Source organism: Bubalus kerabau, chromosome 22 (genome assembly GCF_029407905.1).
Source record: "Bubalus kerabau isolate K-KA32 ecotype Philippines breed swamp buffalo chromosome 22, PCC_UOA_SB_1v2, whole genome shotgun sequence".
Lineage (NCBI taxonomy): Eukaryota > Metazoa > Chordata > Mammalia > Artiodactyla > Bovidae > Bubalus > Bubalus kerabau.
In genome coordinates this window covers 35,685,898-35,713,309 of record NC_073645.1, presented here as the reverse complement: position 1 = coordinate 35,713,309, position 27,412 = coordinate 35,685,898, and the positions used below count along the sequence as shown (strand labels likewise).

At 42.2% G+C, this 27,412-nt stretch overlaps 1 long non-coding RNA gene across 1 annotated transcript; it reads left to right on the top strand.

The window, feature by feature from the left end:
- Positions 1-1,369: 1,369 nt before the first annotated feature.
- LOC129637103 (uncharacterized) lies at positions 1,370-10,527 on the top strand. The gene is made up of 3 exons (XR_008707339.1): positions 1,370-1,477; positions 4,190-4,329; positions 10,378-10,527. It is a non-coding gene; the product is annotated as an uncharacterized LOC129637103 (long non-coding RNA).
- The last annotated feature ends 16,885 nt before the right edge of the window (positions 10,528-27,412 follow it).

The window sequence follows — 27,412 nt, the reverse complement described above, 5'->3', positions numbered from 1 at the left end:
CAAATGTGTACATTTAATCAGACAGGATTGCATAGGATACAAAGCACAGGGCTAATTAGTCTCAGCAGGTAGGACTAACCTTCAGACTTCATAAATAAATAAGGCGGGCACAGTTTCTAAGAGGGTGAGTGGAGACAGAAAGGGGATTATTTTAAGACACCAAGTAAAAACATGAAGAATGAAATGCTTCACTGTTAAATCCATGTACAAATGGATTTAACAGTTTCCTTTTTTTAGGTCTTTTCACTTGGTTGCCTTTAGATTTACACATTTATTGAATGGCCATAGCTTTTCACACTTGCTAATTGTCACCTGTATACTTAGTGTGCCTGAGTCTGTCTGTGTACAGTGTAGACTTTCCTAAGGCCTGTTTTAAGGCCTTATTTACTTAAATGAGAACACATTTACAGTAACTCAATTTTATGGCAATTTCTCCTGTGCAATGGTTCTTTTATTTTACTCTAACCCTGATCTGAATTAAAATGGATACTGAGGTCTTCTATGTCCTTTATAGGACTTACCTGGATAATAAAAGGTCATAAATATACTGAATTGAAATTTTAACGAAGGTACTTACTGTTTTTAATGTCCTGGCCTGCATTTTTATCATATGTAAATACTAAGGACTTTCTTTGGATGACTAGTAACCTCATCCATTTTGGCATATCCTTATGTTTCTCATTCAAAGGAAACTCTTAACATCTCTGATTTAGTTAATAAATTTAGAGTCATTCCATCATAGCACATTCACCACATTTAATCGTGTTGCTTTTTGCCATAGAAAGACTTGAGACCAGGAAGATCTCAGAGCATCAATTACCCCTGAATCTCTGAAAGGGCTTTAGGTAATCTGGGGGGATAGGGGAGAAATGGGGGAGGGTGTGAAATTAAAATCAGCAAAAAGCAAGGTAATACAATATTTAAAAGAAAGGTCTGGTTGGCCTACAATGTAGATTTGCTGTGAAATTTTAAACAACCGCAGGCTGTATCCAGGTGTTGAGGCTAGATACTGATGACTGACTTTTAGTTTAAAGGACAGAGAGTTCTGCCCAAATAGCAGGAGTTCTAAACATGGGGAGGAAACCAGACCAGTCTTGACTTTAGCCTGAGCCAAGGAGTTTTGCATGTAAGAAGCTGGGACTTCTTCCCTCAGAGCCCTTTCCCAGGGCCAGCCCAAGTCCTGAGCTGTAAGCAGACTGCCCCTCTGCCCTCATTTCTTTCTCTCCTCCTCCGCATCCAGTCTCTTTTGGCTTCTTCACTTCTCTGTTTTCTTCTCCCCTTCAACCATCCCTCTATTAAATCTCTGTGGACCTGTGTTGCTATTAGTCTGCATTTTAACCTCAGAAATTAAAATAGTTTACCTCTCCCCCAGGTACTTCCTTGTTCATCCCTATCGGAAAGTGTGAAAGGAAGTTTCAGTTGATATATATCACTTTCCAGGCATCAGTTTTCTACTGGGGGTTATTATGGCAGAGTGGTAAGTGTCCTCTGAAATATGGGACTGTGCTTGAAGGGATATGGCGGAAACAGGCTGGCCATTGGCCTTGTTACCTATGGCCCCTTTGTCCTGTCTCACCTGATCAGTGAAGTGGTTGGACTGGATATTTTCTTAGGTCCTTTCTAACATTCAGAAAGTCTATGATTTCATAGTTTCAGCCTATACCCCCATTATGCTGAGAGGCTCACCTATATAGGCTCACCTATATAGGCTGAGAGGCTCAGCCTATACCCTCATTATGCTGAGAGGCTCAAACTATATTGGAAGTTTGGCTTTAGAATTTAGGAAAAATAAGGATAGTCTGCTTAGATTCACCAGAAGTAGAGAATACATGTCACCAACCATACTCAGCTTCCCCAGTCAATTGGCAAGATTGTAGTAATTAAACCTTGATGGTGTTGCACACGTGTGTGTGTATGAGTGCTGTGTGATTTTTCTTTAAATATCAAGGTTCCAAGATGGATGATCTGTTACCCACTGTGTTGGACTTATCTATGCAGGGAGTGTGCTGACTGAGGGAAGCCAAAAAAAGAATCTGAAAACATAAGGAAGCTATAAAATGGGGAAATGTTTAGAAGCCAAAGTCCTGATTCCACTGTGATATTTTCTGTTTGCTTTTTGTTCTGTGCGGGTAATGGTTCCTTATTTGGATCTTGAGGAAAGCTACTCCTTTAGCCAACCTAGGAACACTAAAAATTGGACACCTGAGAGTTTGTAATTTTAGTGAGAGGAAGAGGTAGGCAAACAGGGCCCACTTCAGGCTTCCCTGGTGGCTCAGTGGTGAGGAGCCTGCCTGCCAGTGCAGGAGACACAAGTTCCATCCCTGGTCCGGGAAGATCCTGCATGCCATAGAGCAACTAAGCCCATGCACCACAACTGTTGAGCCTGTGCTCTCGGACTCCCAGGAACCACAGCTACTGAAACCCACACATCCTAGAGCACGGGCTTGGCAACAAGAGAAGACATCGCAGTAAGAAGCCCGAGCACCGCAACTAGAGGGTAATCCCCACTCGTCACAATTGGATAAAGGCCTGTGCAGCAGCAAAGACCCAGCACAGCCATAAATAAATGAATTAATTAATTTAAAATATTTTTTTAAAAGGGCCCACTTCACAGGCAACCTTTTATTTCCACCACCCCCCTCCCCAACCCTGCAATGATTCTATCAAGGGACTCAGAGAGGCACACACCCTCTTCTTGAAACCCTGAGGAACACTGTTCTGTTTTTGGCACTATTCTGAAGCGTTTGCCTTGATCACCTTGCTTCAGCTAATGACAGGTCCAGGTAATAAAGTGACAATAATGCCTGATGATCCAAGGGTTAATGGGAAGATGTATGCATTTGTACAGGGTTTCATCACCTGCCTCCATAAGCTGATCACTACCATCTAGGCATTTGTGACAGGAGAAGCCTTCGGAAGGCATCAGTCCTCCATAAATACACGTTTCTTATTGACACCATGTCTTTTAACCCTAATAGTAATGGAAGAAGGCCAATAAATGAAACATTTACTGCATTAGTTGCCTTTTTTTGGGGTGGTGTACTTTTCCTTTCTAGCCGTCTCTAGAAGATGTTTTCAGCCTAATTTGCTCCCTAGAAATTTCGCTTGCTACAGTTATACGTCTATGACGTTTTATTGCCTGGAGCCAAGTCTGCATAAGAACTTTCTTAAGATATACTTATCCTAATGCCAAGCTACAGGAACCTAGCTGCTTTATGCTGAATTATTTGTGCTACCCTGATATACAGGGCAGAGACTGCCTGATAGTCATTGCCATAGGGTAGGTCTAAATGTTTCTGAGAAGGGGAAAAAAGGCAAGAAAGAGGTGAAAAAAGTTTCATCTAGGTTGATGTGTAGAAGTCTTTAGAATTAATAATTGAGTGTGTATTTAACATATTAAAATGCCTGAGGTTTTCTTTTCTTTCCTTTCCTTTTTTTAAAAAAAAAAGCTTCAGTGACCCCATCCTTTTTCAGGGAACATCCTTGCCCACTCAAACCCGTTGTTCTGTTCAGAGATATCATGGATACTAAATCCCCTCCCCCAAAGATATAGGGACTCTAACTTGAGGCAAGGACTGTGTCCACCAGCATTGAACAATCTCGGTAAGGTGGTTTAGTCTATTCAAGGGACAGAGCAGGTGAAATTTCAGGAGAGGACCTTACCATTGTTCCCCTTGTAATGTATCTAGGTGTGGGCTAACACACCTGCTTCTGGCCAAAAGCATTGTGGGATGGAGGAGGATTCAAGGAGACACCCAGGACCAGGGTGTGAAGATTTCAGACCTGGGCCCCCAGGAATCTAGAACAGCTTTAAGCCCCAGCCTGTCCTTGAAAGAAAGTGAAAGTGTTAGTTGTTGTGTCCGACTCTGCAATCCCGTGGACTGTAGCCCGCCAGGCTCCTCTGTCCATGGAATTCTTCAGGCAAGAATACTGGAGTGGATTGCCATTTCCTTCTCCAGGGGACTTTCCTGACCCAGGGATCGAACCCAGGTCTCATGCATTGCAGGCAGATTCTTTACCTCTGAGCCACCAGGGAAGCACAGAGTAAAATCTAAATCTACTTTGATCATATCATTTGAGACTGGGTTAGAATCAGCTTTCCCCCTGCCTTGCAAAAATGCCAATTGCTTCTGTGCATTCCAATGATATTTGTGGATTATATTTCCTAATGAAACACTCATTTTGATAGGGAAAGGGAAAAAGGATGAATGATGAGTTCCGGGTCCAGAGCGTGGCTTGCATACAGACAACAGCCTGCAGCACAGAGACAAGGCGCAAGGCTTCCAGCGAGTCATCGAGCAAACTCTGTTGGTTGCCTGAGGGCACACTGTAAGTACCCAACACAGGAGCAAAGGCATTAATCGTTATTTCTTAAAGGTTCCAAGATCCCGAGAGGGAGAGATTATAATGACCCCAAAACCCCATAAGAAGCACGGTACCCCTCCCAGAAATGCCTCTCATGAGCACGCGGTCTTTCTCTAGGCCTGTATTCTTAGATACATTGTCCCACACCGAGAGATGCTCCCGGTTCCCAACAGTCTGTATGCAGGACCAGCAAGCACATTCCTCCCTCCCACCCAGCAAAGGGCTCTGTTCATGTGAGTGCTGGTGTGTAAGGGCCTTTGAGACCCTCCTAATCCCACCAGGCTTTGCTGGCCACCCCCACCCCCCAGCAGCAAAAGTGATGACAATCTGGAAGCCAGATGAGGCATATCTGAGGGAAGGATCTGATACTGCTGTGTTATAGTCTTTTCTTCTTTGAAGGAAACTCACATACCCCTCTTCACAAGAAGCATCTTTCTAATGTGATCTGGCTATTCATGTTATTTTATTGCTGGCTACAAAACAGCATGTACTATAGAGTTCTTTTTTAAAAAAAAAAAAAAAAGTATAATTGTTCTTTAAAAATATTTGAAAGGATGTGCTCCAAAAGCTCCAAAATGTCAACAGCACTTTTTTTTCCCCCTAAATGTTAGAATTAGGGGTACTTTTTAGTTATACTTTAATACCTTTCTATACTCTCTGGTATTGTTTGGGTTTGTTTGGTTTTAACAACTGAGCACGGGTTGCAAATATTTCTAATTATTTGCATCATTAGAAAGAGAGATAATGCTCTTCTTCCTATTTTAAGAAATAAATGCTTCAGACTTTCCTTCTCTTTTTCATTCCCATCCCTCCTTGCTCAAACTGGGAATATTTCAAGGTCGCTGTTGCTCACATTACATCTGATCCATCTTTGTTGTGCAGAGCAGGCCTGTGTGCTGCTGGGCACTGAGCAGTGTCCTTGATCTCTGCCCACGAGTTGGCAGTGGAAACCCACTACCACGTCGTGGTGGGAAAAAAAAAAAAAAAAAAAACTCCAGAAATTGCCACATGTCCCCTTTTGCAGGTTGAAGGGGAAACAAAATCATCCCCACTGGGCAACCTCTGTTTTACTGTGAACCTCCTCTCTGAAAGGAATATGATAAACTCATTTTAGTAAGTCAGTTCTCAAACTGCTGACGGGGGATGCCATCCCCTCTTCCACTAGCTAATCAGGACCTGTATCAGAATGGCCTGGGGCATTTCTTCAAACTGCACCACCTCCACTCCCTGGTGAGACCCTGTGCCTTGCACAAGGGGGCATCTTGGTCTCACCAGAAGTATTCAAATTTTGGCTCTGTCACATATGAATATGTGACCTAGGACAACTGCATAAACCATTCTTACATTATTTACTCATCTAGGAAATGGGGGCATAATATCTACATCTAAGTGGTGAGGATTCAGTGAAATAGCATGTACAGTTACCTTGATCACAGAAGGTTTCAATTGGGCAGATTTCCTTTCTTGCCCCCCTTCTTCAGATGGAGATGGATTGCCAGGATTTAGCCCATTCCTGGCACCATGAGAGTTGTTCAGTCATTAAATTGTACACCACTCTTTGTGACCCCATGGACTACAGCACACCAGGCCTTCCTGTCCTTCACTATCTCCCAGAGTTTGCCCAAACTCATATCCATTGAATTGGTGATGCCATCTAGGCATCTCATTCTCTATTGCCTCCTTCTCCTCCTGCCCTCAATCTTTCCTGGCATCAGGGTTATTTCCAATGAGTTGGCTCTTCAGGTGGCCAAAGTATCGGAGCTTCAGCATCAGTCCTTCCAATGAATATTCAGGGTTGATTTCCTTTAGGATTGACTGGTTTGATCTCCTTGATGTCCAAGGGACTCTCACGAGTCTTCTCCAGCACCATAATTCAAAAGCATCAATTCTTCAGTGCTCAACCTTCTTTCTGATCCAATTCTCACATCCGCACGTGACTACTGGAAAAACCATAGCTTTGACTAGATGGACCCTTGTCGGCAAAGTGATGTCTCTGCTTTTTAATATGCTATCTAGGTTGGTCATAGCTTTTCTTCCAAGGAGCAAGCATCTTTTAATTTCATGGCTGCAGTCACCATCCACAGTGATTTTGGAGCCCAAGAAAATAAAATCTGTCACTGTTTCACTTTTTACCCATCTATTTGCCATGAAGTGATGGGACCAGATACCATAATCTTAGGTTTTTGAATGTTGAGATTTAAGCCAGCTTTTTCATTCTCCTCTCTCACCCTCCATAGGAGGGGTCGGTATATTTTAGCTCTTATCACTGTTTTTCTGCCTCTCCTAGTTACTCTTTTTGAGAGTTGCTGCATTATAAAATGGAAAGATTCCTAAACTCAAAACAAACACATCTGGAATGGTGGCTTTCAGGCACCAAAGACAAGCCAAGCAGTCACAGGCAACTCTTTAGGGTCTCTTTGTGGTGCTGCCCACCGAGAAGGGGGCAACTCCACCACAAGACAGTTCCCAACCAACCTCTTTTCCCTGTCCCTCCAGGCAAGTCCCTCCAAGTCTCCATTTCGGGAGAGCGGCAGGACAGATTTTGAAAGCCCTCAAGGCTTCCTCTCAATCATCTAGTAATTTAATAATACACAGCCCTTTGCAAGTACTAATTAAACAAGAGTGAGCTCCCTGGTGAGGGAGGCCAGCCACCCTTCCACCTTGGGCCCCAGGAGAAGTGGTTTACCTGGAGGTAAGAAAAAAGAAAGGAAGAAGCTAGGTCAAAAGGGAAGGGAAGAATTCCAGCTCTGAAGACTTCAGCGGTTCGGTCCAGTCAAGGTGACCACCAGCCACTCTGGGTCAGAGCATCTCCGGTAGACGAGGGGCCCTCCTATCTCTTTTACTTCTTAGGGGAGGGTGTCAGAGACCACTTTGCCCGTCCGAAGCTAGGTTTAGTCTCTCTCCAAAATGCACACACACTTATGTATTTTACAAATTCTCTCTAAACTTTCGATTTAAAATTCCCTGTCCAACAACCTAGAGGGGCAGGATGGAGTAGGAGGTGGGAGGGAGGTTCAGGAGGGAGGGAACAGCAGTATACCCATGGCTGATTCTTGTTGATGTATGGCAGAAACCAGCAGAATATTATAAAACAATTATCCTCTAATTACAAATAAATAAATTAAATTTTAAAAATTTCCTGTCCAAAATAATCATAAGTAGGGGAGAAGAATAAATCAGGAGTTTGGGATGAACACACACACTACTATGATGTAGAAGATAGATCACCAGCAAGGACCTGCTCTACAGCACAGGGAAATCTAGTCAATATTCTGTGACAAACCTATGTGAGAAAAGAATCTAAAAAGAATGAATATATGTATATGTATAACTGAATCACTTTGCTGTACACTGAAACTATCACGATATTGTAAATCAACTGTACTCCAATAAAATTAAACATAAACATTATTAAAATTTAAAAAATCATCATAATCACAGTCTTATATTGGTTGAGTTTTACATTTCAGAAGCTCTTTCCAATAGGCACGCGGTAGGGTGTAGTTCTAGAATGATGGCCTTGAACTCGTCAGTGTCACTCACCAGCTGGGTTGCCTCCAACACAGTATTTCACTTCCCTAAGCTTTTGTTTCCTTTTGCATAAAATAAAATTAGTAGAAGTAGCTCTTGTCAAAATTATTTACATTTTACAGATGAAAAAAACTGAGACTGGGAAACACTAGAGTCAATGGCTCGGATTGGAACCCAGAACTCCTGACTCTTCATAATCGCTCTGCCTTTCTTTTAAAACCATTAAAACTTTTTGTTGAGGTATAATATTCATATAGCAAAGTATAAAAATCTTAAACATTCACCCTGATAAATGTTTAGATGTGGACATATCCTTGTAACTCCCATCTACATCAAGATAATAGATGCTTTTGAACTGTGGTGTTGGAGAAGACTCTTGAGAGTCCCTTGGACTGCAAGGAGATCCAACCAGTCCATCCTAAAGGAATCAGTCCTGAATATTCATTGGAAGGACTGATGCTGAAGCTGAAACTCCAATCCTTTGGCCGCCTGATGCGAAAAACGGACTCACTGGAAAAGACCCTGATGCTGGGAAAGATCAAAGGCAGGAGGAGAAGGGGACGACAGAGGATGAGATGGTTAAATGGCATCACTGACTCCATGGACATGAGTTTGAGCAAGCTCCAGAGTTGGTGATGGACAGGGAAGCCTGGTGTGCTGCAGTCCATTGGGTCACAAAGAGTCGGACACCACTGAGCAACTGAACTGAACTGATTACTGAAACAACAGAAGCAATCTTTGTGTGCCCTCCAAGTCAAGATCCTGACTCCCTAAAGCAGGACTACCAGATTTAGTAAATAAAAAATACTGCTTAGGACATACTTATAATAAAAAATTGGCTGCTAATCTGATATTCAAATTTAACTAAGTGGCCTGTATTTTATCTAGCAGTCCTACCCCAAAAGCAGCCATTGACCTGATTTCTATGACACTAGATAAGTTTTGCCTATTCTTGTCAAAGAAGTGGAACCATATCTTATTGTACTCTTTTGATTCAGGATTCTTTTGCTTAACATTACACCCAAGAGATTCAGTGATGTTTGCAGTGGCTCATTTTCATTACTGTATAGTATCCCACTGTATACAATGGAATATACATTTACAATATACAATGAGTACAAGTTAAGTCATCATATATTATAAATGTATACATATACAATGAATATGAATTTATTTATCCACTCTACTATAGATGAACCTTGCTTTTAGCCAAGATAAACAGAGCTACTATAAACTTTATTCTTGTATATGGCTTTCTGTTAGTATCTGCATGCATCCCCATTGGGTATGTTACTAGATGGAAATTTCCTATGACATCAGGGTATATATATGTTCAACATTAGTAGATAAAACCAAATCTCTCCAAAACTGTTGAACCAGTTTATTCCAGAATGTGCAAAGAATTTCTGTTGCTTCACCTGCTGTGTCAGTTTCCCCCCATTTTATGATGAATATATAGGGAAATTCACATTTTCCTGATGACTAATGCTGTTGAGCATCTTCACATGCTTATTGATTACTTAGATGTTCTCTTTAGGAAAGTGCCTGTTTAAGTCTTTTGCCCATTAAAAAAATGAGTTGTCTATCTTTTTCCAACTGATTTATAAGAATTCTTTACATGTTCTAGGTATAAATTCTTTGTCAGACATAGGTTTTGCAGATAGCTTCTCCCTCTCTGTGGCTTGCCTTTTCATGCTCATAATGGTACATTTTGATGAACAGAAGTTTTTAACCTTTATGGTTATTGCTTTTGTGTATGTTAAGAAATCCTGAATTACTCCAAGGTCACAGTAATATCCTCCTGTGTTGCCTTTTAGAAGGGTTTTCATTTATTTTTTAACATCTAGAGCTACTGGCCTTGTTTCTTTGTCTATGGTATGTATGACATATTTCTTTTCTCTCTCTTTCTTTTTTTTGGGTCACACCCCACAGCTTGCAAGATTTTAATTTCCCAAGCAGAGATTGAACCCATGCTCTTGGCAGTGAAAACATAGAGTCCTAACCAGTGGACTGCCAAAGAATTCCCTGTACATTCTATTAAATTTTAAATTATTTCTCAACTTCATAATCCTACAGAATCTACATTAATGATTGCTAATATCATCATGAGATAGCTTTATTCACTCCAGTCATTATAAGCATCTTTCTATGTGCTGAGGAACTGTGTATCCTAAGAATTTAAAACTTGAACTCAGCATGATGGTCATCTTCTCCTAGTTCACAGTGTAGCATCTTGCTCCAAGTGGTTTGCCTCGGTCCACATATAGCCCACAGTGGAGACACCCACAGTGGAGACACATAAGTTCCTTTTAGGGGCAAAGTCCACTTAGATTTGCGTCTATGGCTGGGGTTTCCTGCCTGTCCTTCAGAGTCTGTGCAGGGAGCTGGCGAGCATGCTCACGAGAGTGCTCTTCCTTTGGGGCAGCTCTGATTGGAAGTTCAAAGACAGAGACTGAAACCTGGATCATTTGTCTGTTGCAGGTCCCTGCGCCAAGTAAGAGCCTACATTCCAGCCAAGTCAGTGGTAGGAAAGATGGATTGTCCAGTCACCTGGAGTGCCTCAAAAAAGCCTGGGGCAGCTGACATGTTAATAACAGGACAAGTAATAAATTATGAACGATGTTTGTGGTACCTGATTGTATCATAACTGTTTACTTTGCTGGACTCACTAGCTCTTCCCATCAGCCATCAGTTACATAGCTAACACCCAGCTAACACCAACTCCTGAGGCAGGAGAAGGTGGCGTGGATACATAAAGGAACAGCAGCCTCAACCTCAGTCCCAGTGTCCTTATGAGACTTAATGTTGGTGCAGAATGTAGACCTTAAAATAAGGCCTAGCCCACTACCCTTGTACCCTGGGCTCTTGAAGACTCTTCTACCTTATTCCCAGGAATCATCCAGAATGCCCTCCTGGTTCATTGTCCCTCCTGTTGGCCCAGGCAAGCCCCCTTTCTTGGGAAGCCTCAAATAATTTTGATTTCCCACTGGGCCCATGACCCTCTTGGGACATTAGGGCTCATTATCTGGTTCTCATGCCTTTGACTAACTAGAACACCCCACCTTCCCCAGGGAGCTTCGGCCTCCAATATTGACCTCCAACAACATGAACTATTATCCCACCCAGGCCCATCACAACTTCTGTGAGAGCTGGAGTCTAGACACTGTAGAAGAAGGGAATTTACTCCCTAATTTTCCTGATAGAGTCTCCCTCCAGTTTTCTGCACCAGTCACTCCCTCCAGGGGAGAACCTGAGGTACTCAAATGATGCCGTCCTACCTAGAACCCCTTCCTACCTAATACTTCCTTAGCCAAAGGAACTGTCCCTCGGTGGTAAACCATTCTTATCTAACTAGATGGGGGATTCCAAGTGTGTGTGGGGGGGGTGGTCAGAGCCACAGAATTGAAATGCAAATGTGGGTTCTTAATGTATTTTATTTTTTTAATTAATTTTTATTGGAGTATAGTTGATTTACAATGTTGTGTTAGTTTCTGCTGTAGAGCAAAGTGAATCCGTTATACATATACATACATCCACTCTTTTTTTTTTTTTTTTTTTTTTAGGGACTTCCCTGTAGCTCAGATGGGAATCTGCCTGCAATGCAGAAGACCTGAATTTGATCCCTGGGTCGGGAAAGGAGAAGGGAATGGCAATCCACTCCAGTATTCTTGCCTGGAGAATCCCATGGACAGAGGAGCCTGGCAGACTACAGTCTACGGGGTCACAAAGAGTTGGACACAACTGAGAGACTAACACTACTACTCTTTTTTAGGTTCTATTCCCATAGAGGTCGTTATAGAATATTGAGCAGAGTTCCCTTTGCTATACAGTAGGTTCTTATTAGTTATCTGTTTTACCTTAATATATTTTAAAGGAGTGAGGAAAGGCTGAGAAATTTTCCTGAGAACACTTTAAACTTGAAAATTTATCAAGAATCTCTGACAACATTGCTATTTATTTCTGCCTTAATAATGAGGCAGAGCAGTAATCTTCCATGATAACCAAGTGAAAAGCAGAAAGGAACCTCTACTGGACCTTGTAAGGAGAGAAGCCAAGGGGTACTAGGCCAAAGGGTGTTCTTAGAGCAAGCAAAGCAGCCTGGATGAAGACCAGAGACAGGTGGGAGGCAGGCCTCCAGGACAGACTGACCATGACAGGTTCAATCCCTGTTGCAGGCCAAACACAAGAATTTAGAAGGAATTAGGGCTCCTGAGGGCAGTGCTGGGGGAAGAAGGCTGAGTTAATTGCATTCTATGCTCCAAAGCTAGCAGGTCCCACCGGGAAATCTATAGGGAAGACCTTCGGAGACAAGGGACTCAGGAGCACCAGCACCTATGATCACAACTAATTTTAATAGAAGGTGCTGGAACCAAAGCAGATTGTCAGATTCTCTTCACTTGAGCCCAAGGGCCTCTAGCAAGTCCAAGTTGTATTTAACTCTGTTCTACTTAATTTCCACAAGATAGAGGACCGCCCCCCACTGCAGACTCAAGTTTGCTTTCCCTGGAAGCAGCTGGAGGTGGCCTTTATGACGGAAATGCTTCCCTGGTGGCTCAGACAGTAAAGAAAACGCCTTCAATGCAGAAGACACCCGAGGTTCAATCCCTAGGTCGGGAAGATCCCCTAGAGAAGGGAACGGCAATCCACTCCAGTATGCTTGCCTGGAGAATTAACAGGGACAATGGCGGGCTATATATAGTCCATGGGGTTGCCAAGAGTCAGACACAACTGAGGGACTAACACTTTTTCACTTTCCTCTCAGACTTAGGGAGGACTCTGCAGAGGGAACCAAAGGCTTGAGATCTGTACTGGAGAGTAAGTAAGGGGGTAGAGTGCACACAGCCCCTTCCTCTCTCTGAGGAAGCATACTACTACTGTTGTTATTGTCCTTACTATTATAATAAGTCGATTCCATTGAGGAAAGGAAGGGAAAGCAGGTGAATGCTATTTCTAAGAAATAACTTTGCACACTGGACTGAGCGTGTTACCCCGGATTGATCCCAAAGGCTTTCTAGAGCAACTTGATATGAACATAATTCAGAGGATTATGAATTTTGAGAAAAAAACATTACATTTTTATCTTTACTGAACTCTCACTGAAATTTAGCATTTTCTTTTATTTTAAATGTGGGCAACAGACTGTAGACTATCAGCAGTCACTGAGACCCTTTTTAAAAAACAGTTAACTTTATATTTACACTTCCTTTTTAAAAAAAAAATAAAAAAGCTTTATCACTAAGCTTACCGGATCTTACTTCCCCAATCAGGGATTGAACCCAGGCCACAACAGTGAGAGCACCAAGTCCTAAAAACTAGACTGCTAGGGAAATCCCTATTTAAATATCCTTAATTATTTCATGTGTTGCAACCAGCATATATTCCTTGTGTAGTAGAAATAATTTATAATAAAGTATAATTAAAAAACAAAATCTATAATTCTCCAGCTAACTACTAGGCCCAAATGAATTACCCATGTTAGGTAAATAGACTTTCAGAATAGAGGAAAAAGTTGAAGAGCCACCTAACCCAACTTTATGAGGCTAATCTTAATTCCCAAACCAAAACTAGACAATGACAAGGCATAGAAATAAAACTTCAGATCAACAGGGTCTGATGATATGACTAAAACTCACATTCTCTATTTCTTGGCTTTGCTATGTGGTGTTGGCAACTGTGGCTTTAATGCTACTAGAAATCATACATATTTTCATGTCCTGATATAATGGTTATGGACACTTTAAAATAGCATTTATACTCATCATTAATTACAAATCACACACTTTCCTTAATAAAATAGCATGTAGGCAGTTATACCACAAATTTGTTTTTAAAAAATAGTTTAAGAAATTTCCATTACTGTTCCCCGTAATGGCTGTACCAACTTACATTCTCACTAACAGTGTAGAGGGTTCCTTTCCTCTACACCCTCTCCAGAATTTTTTATTTGCAGACTTTTTCATGATGGCCATTCTGACTGGTGTGAGGTGATCCCTCAGTGTAGTTCTGATTTGCATTCTCTAACAATTAGTGATGTTGAGCATCTTTTCATGTGCTTATTGGCCATCTGTATTCATCTTTGGAGAAATGTCTATTTAGGTCTTCTGTCCACTTTTAAAAATCTGCTTTCTTTTAATCAGCATAATTACTTTGAAATTCATCTATACTGCTAAGTGTATCGATAGTTTGTTCTTGGTATTTTTATTTTTCCTGAGTGGTATTATATTGTGTGGAAAAACACCCAATTGTTTATTCATTCACTGGCTGATGGACTTGTGTTTCCAGTTCTTGGTTATTAGAAATAAAGCTCCGTTGAACATTAGTGTGTAAGTCTCTGTGTGAACACAGGCTTTCATATCTCTTGGGTAATTACCCTGAGAACGGAATGGTATGCATTTAGATGCTAAAGAAACTGCCAAACTTTTTTCCAAAGTCATTGTAGCACTGACGTTTCCACCAGGGGTGTAGGAAAGTTCCAGTTGCTCCACCTCCTCATCAGCAGTTGGTATGGTTAGTCTTCTTCGTTTTAGACATTCTAGATATGAGATCTCACTGTGGTTTTAGTTTGCATATCCCTCACTGAGTAGATAAAATTTCCTTGTTCCTGAAGGGCTTCCTTTAACTTTTCCTGTAACATGCTGGTGATGAATTCTTCCAAGGTTTGTATGTCTAAGAAAAGGTCTTTATTTCCCTTTTGTTTCTGAAATATATTTTTGCTGAGAATAGAATTCTAAGTTACCAGCTTAGAATTAACTAGTAACTAAGTTACCAGTGGAGAATAATTTTGTTATTTTTGTTTTCTAGTCTCGATACTTTTAAAGATTTGGTTCCACTGTCTTCTGCCTTGAATTGTTCTCGACAAGAATTCTATGGTCATCTTGGTCTTTGTTTCTATTGCATAGTGTGTCTTTTATCTCTGACTGCTTTAAAAGTTTTCTTTTTATCACTGATTTTAATCAATTTTATTAAGATATGCCTTGGTAGTGTAATATTGTTCATGTTTCTTGTGCTTGGGATTTGTTGCCCTTCTTGGATCTTTGGGTTTGTATTTTTTAATCAAATTTGAAATGTTTTTGATCATATTTCTTCAAATATGCTATCCTTTGGGGATCCCAATTACATATTTTTTGGCTGTTTGAAGTCCCATAACTCAATGATGCTTTGTCTATTTTTTTTTAAAGATATTTTTTCTCTTTGTGTTTTATTTTGGGTAGTTTCTATTACTATGTTGGCAAGTCCACTAATCATTCTTCTGCAGTGTGTAATCTGCTACTAATCCCATCCACTGTATTTTTCATCTTAGATATTATGGTTTTCATCTCCAGAATTTCTAATAGGGACTTTAAAAATATCTATCTTTGATGTCCCTACTTAATACATTCAATCTTTCCTATAGCTTTTTGAATATAACATTTTCTTGTTTTAATGTCCATGTCTATTAACTTTATCATTGATGTCATTTCTGAATCAGCTTGGATTAACTGGTTTGCATACTCATTATGTGCTGTCTTTTCCTGCTCCTTTGCATGCCTGGCAACTTCTTATCACATGCTAGACACTGAATCTTACTTTTTTGGATGCTGGATTTTTTAGGGAGAGGGGACCACACCACTTGTCTTGCAGGATCCTAGTTCCTTGACCAGGGATTGAACCTGGGCCCTTGGCAGTGAGAGCATGGAGTCCTAACCACTGGACCTCCATGGAATTCCTGAGGTGCTGAATATTTTTTAATTCTTTTCTATTCTTATAAATATTTTAAATAATCTTCAGCTTTCTTCTGGGACATGATTAAGTTAGTTGAAATCAGTCTGATTTTCTTCTATCTTGTTTTTAAGCCTTGTTGGGTAAGACCAGAACACTGTTTGTTTTAGAGCTAAATTTTCTCAGCTACTGAGACAAAGGTCTTCTGAGTAGCTTACTTGGTGCCATGTGGATTATGAGGTTTCCTACCCTGGTTGATGAGAAGAAGAACTACTCTTGATCCCGCGTGAACTCTAAGACTTGCCCCCACCAGCCCTTTCAGGCGGCTCTTTTCCGGGTCTTGTGTCGTTTCCTCTTCTGGGTCTTGTACAGTTTCCTCACAGGCACATGCTGATCAGTACTCAGCTGAAGGCTCAAGGAAGACTGCTCTAGGTCTCTAGTGTTCTCCCTTTGAGCAGCTTGCTCTTCTTTGACATTCTGCTTTGCAGATCCCAGTCACTTCGGCTTCCCTTTCTCCCAGCTTCTTGTCCTCAACCCAAGGAGACCACCAGCTATGTCCTTGCACATAGCTTGGAAGCTCTCCGGGAAGTCAGCAGGGCAAGACTGCAAAGCTCGCCTGGTTTGTTTCCTATTTCTCAAGGGTCACTGCCTTCTGTTGCCTGATAGTCAATGTTGTGAAAACTATTGTTTCGTATACTTTGACTTTTTAGTCATTTCAGGCAGGAGGGCAAATCTGATCCCTATTACACTCTTGGTCAGGAGTAGAAGTCTGCAATCAATCTGATATCTTTTAAGACATTAAAAAAAAATTAGGATTCTAAGAAGCTGTCACCCAATGGCCAGAGAGGATGAGCATGCAAAAGGAAGTTAAGAACTGCTACTCAGTGCCTCAGGCATTAGTTGACATGTTATGGATGGGATGAGGCCTAGACTCCCAGAACCTGGAGTCTAAACATGGATGAGAACCTGACATGGTGTTTGGAAGGCCTGGGTTTCCAGGTTTACCCCTGGAGTAGGTAGGATAAACCTGGTCGCCACTCTGCGCCACGCGTGTGCTGCACCCCGCGTGTGCTGCACCTCGCGTGTGATACACCTCGCAGGCATGTGTTGGTGGTGTCCCTCTCGTTTCTTGCAGAGATTTGTAAATCTTCTGCCTGCTGTGGACAAATGTGTCCTAGAGGTTTAATATCACAACAAAACTGGTTATTAAGGTTTTTTTCCCTTCATGTCCCTCCTGGAAACCTTTCCCATCTCCACAGCAGACTCTGTCCCATATTCCCTGCGTCCCCCTCCATAATTAGGGCTTAAGCTTCCTGAACCTGAATATCTTTGCCCGGTGAAGAATCTACATGCACCCTAGCAAACCATGTGTTGTTAATCCTGGTACAGAGTCAGAACAGGTTGGAAGTCTCTCCTGCCTCTGACTGACAAAGGAGCCGGAGGAGGGGCTGGCTCCCACCCGGAGACTATTCATTAGTCCTGTATTTTGCCCAGTATTCCAAGTCTCCCATGATCCCTTTGGAAGACAGGAATTACCCAGGCTGCTCTGTGGAGACAAATGAAATGAACTCATTAGCATTTGTAAGCAGGTCTGGGGGAGCGACACAGGAGGGACTCATTCTTTAGAGATTAACACCGGACTTGGCCCCCAAAGTTGAGCTAAGCTGCTACTTGAGCATCAAGCTCAGAAGCATCTTTTTCTGAATCTCTTCTCTTGCATGGTTGATGTTCCAAGGGTAACAAGGTCATCAGAAAATCACAGACCAGCACAAAGGACTCCAAAATCCAGCCGTGGTTTCATGCATTTTTTTCATTCAAATAAATTTATGAGCACCTATTGTATCCCAGTCCCTATACTAGGCACTGAACATAGAGTGATGAGCAAAACCAAAAAAAACTTCTGCAGTTCCTCTTCATGTGAGGCTGAATGAGAGACAGACATTGGCATGTGTCTGTCTGCCCACACAGACATCTACGTACATATGAATGTACATGTCTCTCTCTCTCTATATATATATATACACACACACACATGTTTATAGGTACACAGATATACAATTGTATGCATGTATTTATACATACATATGGAAAATATGGCTTCCCTTGGGATTCAGATGGTGAAGAATCTGCCTGTAATGCGGAAGACACAGGTTTGATCCCTGGGTCAGGAGGATCCCCTGGAGAACAAAACAGCAACCCACTCCAGTATTCTTGCCTGGAGAATTCCATGGAGCCTGGCAGGCTATACAGTCCTTGGGGTCACAAAGAGTGAGACAAGACAGAGCGACTAACACTTCCACTTTCATGTAAAATATAACTGTGATAAGAATTACAAAGCGTTAGCCCTGTATTTTGCCTAGTATTCCAAGTCTCCTATGATTCCCTTAGGAAGGCAGGAACTACCTAGGCTGCTCTGTGGAGACAAATGGAATGAACTCATTAACATTTGTAAGCAAGTCTGGCGGAATATAACTGTGACAAGAATCAGAAATCCTAAACCAAGTGAGCTCAGGAAGATTTCCCTGAAGAAATGCTGACTCTGCTGAGATAGGAGGGATGAGCTGGCCTTAACCAGGGGAGGAAGGCAAGGATGTTGCAGGTGGGAGAAGCAGAATGTTCCCTGTGGGCTGAAGGGAGGCAGGTGTGTGTGTCAGGCGGTGTTTCCCCATGATGGCTGCATGCCTATGGGATGCCACACAGCTCTTACAATGTGATCCTGACACTCACCCATCATGAGGTGGGGTCTGTGTGTCTTCCTTTCAAATCTCAGTGGGCCTCTGACTACAGCAGGGTGATGCCATATGACTTCCAAGTCTAAATTTTCCACCTAGTCCTCTCGGGACCTATGCTCCATGATGTGAGGCGGCCATGCAGCCACATGAAAAGTTCGAACTGAAGACTCAGCTGGCAAAGGGCATCACGCACCAGATACAGGAATGAATGAATCTTTGGGTGGTTCCAGCTTTGGGCTTTGAGCTGCTGCAACTGATGCCAGAGATGAACGGTGGAGCAGAGATGAACTGCCCCCAAACACCCTGTCCAGATTGCATATTTGTGAGCAAAATAAATATTGTCATCATTTTAAACCACTAAGTATTGGGGAGCTGCTGTCTATAGATTCTGGATCCATGTCCAAGGAGGAAATGATGCTGGCAAAATCAGGCTTCCTGTTCTTCAATATTTCTCTCCTATGGAGGTGGAGATAATTTCTCCCACTTATGGGCTCAGCATACTAATTCCAGTCCTGGCCTAATCCAGGCTAGTTAAAGGATGGCTAAAAGTGAAGGTCACCCTAAAATCTCATCCCTTTGCCTTTTCAAGAGCTCCATTCTAGTGGCTTGATGTTGATCCAGTACCTCGATGACCCAATAGATTTAGATTTCTGCTCTTACCTTCACATCTTCCCTTCATTCTCTGTTCCCTATCACCTGAATGGCCTTCAATGCCCACCAAGAACATGGTCAAGCAGTGGGCCATGACCAGTGTGGTGAAGCTATGTACAGAGCAAAGGATATGATGGATAAATCATGGAGTGGACTGCGGAAGCCACTTTAGTCATGGTGCCACTCTCTCCATCTTTCTGGCTAAGAGTAGACTGACTTTGTTCACCTTACTCAGATATCACAGCCTTCCAGGAGGCTTGGACTCCTCCCCACTGCTGCCTCCCTCCACCCCCCAACTCCTATCCTTTCCTCGGCTGCTCTGTTATCTCCTAAGCTTGCTCCCTGGCGGAAGTGAGTGCTGTGCTCTTCATTTAAACCACCCACACTTAGTGGGTGTGTGCTCAGTTCCAGATACTTAAAATGCAAACACAGCATTCCACATCAAACAGGAAATCTTACATTTGGTTTGTTAACAGAGACAACCAGGTAGAAACATCTAGGTGGACACTGTGTCTCTTCAGAGGCTTTTGACTCCATAGTTGCGCCATACTACGACTGCTACTCCCTAAAAAACGCATCAAGTGACTTGGGATTCTTTTGTGGGTTGCAATATATATATATATAATAGAGAGAGAGAGAAAGGCAGAGGCATTTCTCACTTCTGTTCCCAGTGTGGTTCACCAGACTTAGCTCTGAAAGCAAAACTCAGTCCACACTGAAGAATCTCAAAAGATGCAGCGCTGATATTCAGGACAAGCTTTGCCTTCTTCTTGGTTTTCATAGGTTAACTCAGTGTTTCCTCTTTTGTCCTTGTCTTTTCTTTTGTCCACATCACTCACTGCCTGTGCTGACCCTACTGGGATCTTGAGTTTTGGGGTCTTCGGGGCTGAAAACTAGCTGGTCTTTGGGTGGCCTCAAGATGCTGGCCAAAGAATCCTCAAGCTCATATTTCATTTATGCCTCCTTTCACCAGTAAGTAACTGAAATTAGAGAGCCTCCAGGATAAAGAAAGTCTAATCAAACCAGAGGGACCACACCAAAAACTCCCAGATAATCTGAGCTGTGTCAGATGCTTTAAGTAGAAAGGAGTATATTTAAAAGTCCCCAACCAGAGAAACAGGGAAAGAGGATAAACAGATACTGGCCCAGCTCTATCACCTACAAGCTATATGCCTTCGAACAAGATTCTTAACATTCTTTTTTTAAACACACTGAGCAGCATGTGGGATCTTAGTTGCCTGGTCAGGGATGGAACCTACGCCCCTAGCATTGGAAGCATGGAGTCTTAGCCACTGGACCACCAGGTGGGTCCTAGTTCTCAACTTTTTTGACTCTCAGTTTCCGTATCTACAAAATGCAGATAATAATTGTATCTACCTCAGATGTTGTGAGGATTCAGTGAGATCGTATATATAAAGCCTATAGCATAGTACCTGCCACATGGGAACAGCTCAAGGGAGTTACTTACCATCATTACTTCTTGGGTAAAGAATCTGCCTACAGTGTAGGAGACCAGGATTTGATCCCTGGGTCAGGGAGATCCCCTGGAAAAGGGAATGGCAACCCACTCCAGTATTCTTGTCTGGAGAATCCCATGGGCAGAGGACCCTGGTGGGCTACAGTCCATGGGGTCTCAAAGAGTCAGACACGACTGAGTGACTTTCACTTTCATCATCATTACCAACATCATTGTTTTCAAGTTCATGTAATATGTCATCTCAGCACCTTGAAGGTCTTACATCCTAAACTTGAGAACAAAAGGGTTAACTCCCTGGAAGGCACCCTTCTAGTTCCTGGTAGAATACAGTTCTGAGAGCTGGATCAAATGACCCCAGGGTTTTCCTTTCCAAGCCAGTGGTTAGGGGCTCTGACTGCCTGCCCCACCTGCCCCAAAAGGGGTGGGAATTCATTCAAGGAGGAGCCAGGTGGAACTGGATTTTCTCCCCCTGTTGCTTTAGCAGGTTTGTCTTATAGTCTTTGTTCTCCCAAACAAAGCAAGAGGAAACCTTCCCCAGTTTGTAAATACTATGGCTACAAACCCAGGTTGTGGCAGTGTGTAAGCAACCTTCATAGAGCATCCTCCCATGCCCCCTTGAACAAATGAATGAAATGGATGGCTGAGAGGATAAACGGAATGAATGTGAGGCTCTTTTTAGTCCAGGTAATCATTTCATCTCCAAAGAGTCTACTCCAAGGACCCCCTTGCCTCTTCGCACTTGCTTCCTTTTCCACCAGCCTTTCCTCATTCCCTCCCACAGTTGGGTAGGCACTTTCAAGAGTTCTGGCATCAGTGTTATTTCTCCTAGGTCTGGAAAACAGATCTATCCAAAGCGAAAAGTTGGACAGGCACCTGTAGGATTATGCCAGAGAAGTGGTGCTGCAGAGATCTTGGGTGACTGAAAATGAAGTAGAGAGGACTATTTCATGCATTACGCAGTCTCCAACAATCTCCTTGTAAACTTGCAAAAATGTCAAGGAATGCCAGCTGAGGAGACAGCCTCCTTTTCTTAGACTGAAGCCTGAGATGGAAAATTGAAGGCAGATAATAGAGGGCTCTCAATATATCAATTAAATTTTAGACAATCTTTCCTCCTCATTTGAAGACTCATGTCTGGGGCCTGAGAGATTAGAATATTAGGAAAGATCTTTCACAGAATGCATCAAGCTGGCTTGTTCTACTGTTAGATATTTATTTGCCAGAAACAGGAAAAAAAAAAAATGTCTCAGCAGGCAAGCAGTCAAAGATAGTGGACATTGCTTTGATCTGAGAAATCTCTGGCTTATACAGCTTCCTGGATGTAGATAATATAATAGGCTTTGGGGAACACACTCATTTGAGCCCCCCAACCCCACCCTCAGTTGCTCTAGACGTGAATTACACAATTCTGGATTGATATGTTAAAGTCTCTAGTGATCCCTGCCTGTTTTTGTTTTTTTTTTTTTCAATATCTGAAACATCATATTTAGGCTTAGGGTGAAATGAGAGTCCCTTGAGAGTCCCTTGGACTGCAAGAAGATCGATCAAACCAGTCAATCCTAAAGGAAATCAGTCCTGAATATTTATTGGAAGGACTCATGCTGAAGCTGAAGCCCCAATACTTGGGCCATCTGATGTGAAAAATTGACTCACTGGAAAAGACCCTGATACTGGGAAAGATTGAAGGCAGGATAAGGGGATGACAGAGGATGAGGTGGTTGGATGGCATCACCAACTCGACGGACATGAGTTTGAGCAAGCTCCGGGAGTTGGTGCTGGACAGGGAGGCCTGGTGTGCTGCAGTCCATGGGCTCGTGGAGAGTCAGACATGACTGAGCGACTGAACTGAACTGAGGATGTAAGGAAATATCCTCCTGCTTTTCAATAAAAGCTACAACAAAAAAATTTTTTAGTCTGATGAGCATTTAGCCAGGAAAGTCATTAGCTGGGTATCTTAAACTGCAGATCCTTCACATATAAAATAACCACACTAATAGAACTTTGTATTTTTAGTTTCCAAAGTATTTTCATGCCCATTTCCTTATTTGGTCTTTAAGGTAAGGAGGGTAGGAATTATCATTCATTTTTTAATTATGAAACTTATTAGTGTTACCTATGGAAAAGAAAGCAGAAGTCAAAAAAGCCAATGGGACTTCTCTATGGGAATTAGCAAAGGAGTAGGAGCAGAAATGGGTGACTTCAGGGACTTCCCTGGTGGTCCCATGGTTAAGACTCTGAGCTTCCACTGCAGGGGGCGCAGGTTCCATCCCTGGTCATAGAAGATCCCACGTGCTGCTCAGCCAAAAATAAATAAAAAATTAAGAGAAAGAAATGAGTGTCTTCAGGTCTCATGCTCTTAACCTGTACAGTTCTTTTCTGAGTGTGAAAGCAGAAATAGAATTCTATTTGTGGCAAAATAAAGGTGTACTAAAATGAACTTTTCACTTCTTACAAGGCAGTTGTAACTATAAACATTGTTAGCAAGCTTTGGCCCTCATCCCCAGAAATTCAGATTCCGTAAGGCTGGGATGATGCCCAGGAATCTGCATGTTTGCTCAGCTCCCCCAGGTGGTTCTGAGGCAGGTGTCTCGAATCACATTTGGAGCAGGTTAGATATTAGGCTTATTCTTTCTGGATTGGTTCAGGCCAGATCACGAATAGTTTTTCCTTCTAGCTCCAGAACATCATGGACACCTCTGAAGCTCTAAGCTTACTCATTCCTGAGACTTTTCCAGCAGTTTGTAGGTAGTGACTTCCCCCAAACTCTAGGCAAATCCAGACATTAGCCATGTTGTACTGTACTGTCGTCCAAGGAGGGAGGGAATGAGAGGCAAAGAGCCAGGCGGGAACATTTACAAACATACCCTTAAGAATTTCACCCTGAACAACTAAAATTTCAGGCTGGAGGTTGAAATATTGAGACTTTTCACAAGCAAATGCCTGCCCCGAATTCTTCTGTACTAGCTACACTGGAAATTCAACTGCCAGATGGCTATTTTCAGCAAGCAATCGTGAACTCTAGAAAGTTTAAGCTGCTGTATGGTATGAGTTACTAATTTACTAGATCAATTACCAAAGGGTTATGGTGGTCAGTCAAGAGAAATATGACAGCTAAATTCCACTCTGACTCAAGCCAGACATTTTTACAGACATCATTTCTAAGAGCCTGAGAAATTCTGCAGCTCCACTCTCACTGACCCCTAAGTTGCTTCACAATTACCCAGGAAGGATGGTTACTGACCATCAGCGTGCTGTTCCAACTCTGTTTAATAGTTACTTTAAATCATGGTTACTAAGTTCTCAGTTGTGGTTTTCATGTACTTAACTGTGGCAGCTACATGCATGAAAATAGGCAGCAATTCACAACGATGGCAAATATTAGAATCACCTATAGAGCTTTTAGAAAAAACCAGATGCTGGAGACCCACCCAGACATAGTGACTCAGAATCTCTGGGATGAAGCCTGGGTGTGTTTGTTTATTTGTCCTTACTTTTTTTTTTAAAGCTTCCCAGGAAGTTTTCCCCCACCGCCACCTCCACCCTTAAGAACCTTGATATGTTTTTGTGCTTTTCATAGTAATAAAATCTATCATTTGTGAAGGCCTCTCGTGTGTTGGGAGTTTTGCCTAAAACACATCTAACCATCCCAACAATACTGTAGGCTAGGAATTATTATCTTGCTCTTATTAAAAATGAGGCAATCCAGGCCAAGCAGAGTTTAAGCAATTTGTCCTAAGACACTGATGTCTGTCTGTCTCCAAATCCGTGTTATTTCTACATGAAAATCCATCATGATTTAAGAGGCTCAGGATTTAGCAAGGCAAACTTCTTTGCCCACTAGAGTAACAGGTACCCATGTTTTTGTTTTGGATTGTTTCATTTTCAGAGAAATATCCCACTTCCCTTCCTCCTTCTTCTTACCCTTTAGGTCTTAGCTTGCATACCATTTCCATAGTGGACTTTCTCTTAGTCCCTCTGGCCAGGATTCCCCATCCTGTGCTCTCAATAAGCTCTGCATTGGCCCTGACGTTGTATGCTGCTGCTGCTGCTAAGTCGCTTCAGTCATGTCCGACTCTGTGCGACCCCATAGACGGCAGCCCACCAGGCTCCCCCATCCCTGGGATTCTCCAGGCAAGAACACTGGAGTGGGTTGCCATTTCCTTCTCCAATGCATGAATGTTAAAAGTGGAAGTGAAGTCGCTCAGTCGTATCTGACTCCCAGCGACCCCATGGACTGCAGCCCACCAGGCTCCTCCATCCATGGGATTTTCCAGGCAAGAGTACTGGAGTGGGGTGCCATTGCCTTCTCCGCTGACGCTGTATAGTAATTGTTTATTTCTTTGTTTATATCACTCACAAGACTGTATCCTCCCAGAGGGCAGATGTCTACACTCACCACTGTATCCCTAGGTCATCACCTAGCTGAATACCTAGCTCATACTCAGTGCTCAATAAATAGTTGTTGAATAAATGAGTGAATGGACAGATGGATGGACAAAGGGGTAGATGGATAGACGGATGGATGAATAGATGGATGGATGAATGGTTGGATGATGGATGGATGGATGGATGGATGTGCAGATGAATGGATGGATAACTGACCATGGACAGAATTATTTGGCAATGGCAGCAAGGGAGCAAAAATGAGGACTGACTCATAGGTACAACTAACAAACCTTGGAATTCATTGAATAGGAGAATCACTTCTTTTAAAATCTCTGGAATCCTGTTAGTAAAATGGGTAAAGACTCCAAGCAAACAATTTTTGGTATAAAAATAAATAAGACTTCTCATGCTCCCAAGGGAATGTTTAGGTTACAAATGAATGAATGATTTAACTCAAATGCTGTTTTCAAATGCTGTTCCTGGTCGATAGTAACAACAATGCCACCTTGGTTTCTAGACGATCTTTCTTTTCCACCAAAGAGGTTAAATCACTCAGGAAAGGACAGAGTTTGTCACTTCCCATTTCAAAGAACTTCTTCAATGACCTAGTTATTCCAAGTGTCTGAAAAGAAAGGAGGAAGGGAGAATAAAGACCATCTGTATGGCAAAGTAGGAAGCTCCCTCACCCTATTGCTCCATAATGGATCACAGAAAGAAAAAAGGTTTTGAAATAATGGCAGGTCTTCAAGAGTAACAAAGAGCATCTTAGAAAGCAAAGCAAAAACAATAACAGCATAATAGAGCCAGGAAGGCAGCATCAATGCAGAGGAAGGAACATAAAGAACTCTGGATGTTGGAGAAGGAAGCTCCTTGCTCAAGGATTTGGGTAATCTGCATTAAAAAAAAAATCCTCATGATATTGCAGACAGGTCTTCAACCACAATAAGGTAATCTAAGAAGCAAAATTCGAAGCAGTGCGTGTACACACACACACACACACACCTACCACAATACAATCTTCATTTCTCTTCCCCTCTTCTTTCTTAATATTGTATAGCAAGGAGTCCGATATAAGATTAAACCTATGTTGATGTATGGCAAAACCAATACAATATTGTAAAGTAAAAAAAAAAAAAAAGAGAGATTAAACCTAATTTGAACAGTACAGTGAATGTCAGGACCCCTCAAGCCTCAAGCCAGAACCTTTTTTTCCTCATTATCACCTCATTAAGATGCCCCCAAGGCCCTCACTTTTTATATGACGATATCAGGCGAGGAACAGGTCCCGTATGCCTGCGATGAAGCATGACTGATATTTAAGACCAACAACTCAAGAGCATTTGATTGCTTTTGTGTTTATTCAGAATGGCACTTTTACGCGAGGCCATAAAGTGGTGAATTTCCTATCGAGCTGAGAGTGTGTGAGTTGGGGCAGGTGGTGTGTCGAAGGCTGGGGTAGCAAAGGGGCGCCCCGAGACTTCTCTCCCAGTGTGACCACCGCAGCCAAACAAGGGACTCGGTACAACTTCCCTGTAAATTGCTGTGTTCAGGCTGCCAAACCCCAGAGCCACCTCTGAGAAATGGAGAGAAGGAAGTGATGTCAACCAGGAAAAGCAGATAGATAAAAGCAAATTTTCCTTGACAAATATGAATCATAGACCTTTTAACCAGCTAGTTCTGAGAAAGAGAAACCTTTGTTATTTGCATTTAACCTCTGAGATTCCAAACACCTAGGAGACAGGACTTTACATGGCAGTGGAAAGATTGTCACCCGACATAGATACAGCATTTACATGGTTTCCCCAATTTTGGCCATAACCTCATACTCAGCTGTCATTTTGGCCTTCGGAAGGGAGGGTGAACAGTCCTAGCTCCAAGTGAGTGTACAACCCAATCTCCATTGGGGGATGTGGGTTGTTGGTATGTAAATGCAGCGTCAACCTTCTATTCGACCCGGTTGTAGATCTTACCTTTTCTTTTTTAATTTTTACTGAAGAATAGTGGATTTATGATGTTGTGTTAATTTCTTCTGTACATCAAAGTGACTCATTTATGCCCATATATGTGCTTTTTCATATTCTTTTCTATTATGGCTTGTCACAGGATGCTGAATATAGTTCCCTGTGCTGTACCGTCGGAGTTTGTTGTTTATCCATCCTGTATAACAGTTTGCCTCTGCTAATCCCAGACTCTCATTTCTACCCGCTCTCCCCGCTTTGGCAACTGCAAGTGTATTCTCTGTATCTGTGTGTCTGTTTTTGTTTCATAGATATGTTGATTTGGATTATATTTTAGAGTCCATATGGCATGTGTGTCATGTGGCATTTGTCTTTCTTTTTCTGACTGACTTCACTTAGTAGGAGAATCTCTAGGTCCATCCATTTCCCTTTTCTTTTTTTTCCCCTTTTTAAAAAATAACTTTGCTGAAATATACAATTCCCTCATTTCAAGTGTACAACTCAATGGTTTGGGGTGCCTTACATTGTTAGTTTTTCAAATTGTTTCTTTAGTTTCTTATTAGAAATTTTCGTACTGCCACCGAGGAAGGAAAGAAAATGGAATGTATAGAAGA